This window comes from Olea europaea, chromosome 1 (genome assembly GCF_002742605.1).
Source record: "Olea europaea var. sylvestris chromosome 1, O_europaea_v1, whole genome shotgun sequence".
NCBI classification, from domain to species: Eukaryota; Viridiplantae; Streptophyta; class Magnoliopsida; order Lamiales; family Oleaceae; genus Olea; species Olea europaea.
Genome location: NC_036237.1, coordinates 23,561,690 through 23,562,685, shown reverse-complemented (window position 1 = coordinate 23,562,685; position 996 = coordinate 23,561,690). Strand labels below are relative to the sequence as shown.

General features: G+C 30.9%; 1 protein-coding gene across 5 annotated transcripts in view; it reads right to left on the bottom strand.

The window, feature by feature from the left end:
- Positions 1-996, bottom strand: part of LOC111397636 (amino acid transporter AVT6C-like) — a 3,969-nt gene extending 2,973 nt beyond the window's left edge. For all 5 annotated transcript variants that reach the window (XM_023024641.1, XM_023024644.1, XM_023024650.1 and 2 more), the window contains exon 1: positions 717-996. The gene's annotated coding sequence lies outside the window, so the exon portion shown is untranslated. The remainder of the gene's footprint in view (positions 1-716) is intronic.

Below are 996 nucleotides of genomic sequence, written 5' to 3'. Positions count from 1 at the left end.
GTCAAAAGATGGTCCAATGAAAGAACAGGATCCTGATCCTAATGAAGTAGACTGATCACAGAAATAAATTCGGGTACTTCGGCAATATTTGTCAGAAAGAGGACAACAATGCAGTAATTTTCTAGGTATCTTGATATGAAATGCTTTTGAAGCTTCCATTTCAAGAATTGCAGAGGATGTATATTGATGCCTCATAACTAATTTTCCAACAAATTCAGTAAATACTTAAATTATAAATGCTGACTGGAGTACAAATTAGGATAAAACAAGAAATTCAAAATCAAATATTCAACTATGAACATTTGAGACCATCATTTTCTCGAAGATTAAATTGTTTCTCAGAATTTCTCTAAAGAAACAATTAATTAAAGCAAGCCAATTAAACTATTTCACTGCAAGAACGTTTGGGACCATCATCTTTGGAGAAGAAAAAATTCTTCATTTTCTCGAAATTAGATTGTTTCACAGAATCTTCAGTAAAGACACAGTTAATTATAGCAACCCAATTAAACTATTTCATTGCAAGAAACGCAGATAAATAAAGCAAAACAAACAAACAAGCAAACGTTTCTCGAAAAACTCCATTTGCACATATTGAAATTAGAAATGAAATAAAAAAAATAAATACCAGATATAATGGTTAAAATTTTCACTATCAAATTATCAAAAGTAACAATATATGTTTTTCTATATGTATCATGTGGATACAAAAGTACCTTCTAAGGTTGATGATCCCGAAAACAGAATATCAAAGCGACAGACAGCAGTCCAGGAATGAAAATCAACGATTTTTATTTTTATTTTTTTATTTTTCTCTTGGAACCCCTTTTTCCCTTTCTTTAACATAAAACGAAAATCTGTCTCTTATTATCGTCAGGTTTTTTATATCAAAAAATCATTGATTTCTTTAATCGGTGGCTGAGAAATTGGCAACCAACAAAAGGCCCTGTGTTTTCTTGGGTAGAGTATGATCGACAAAACGAGCATGTTTGCCTC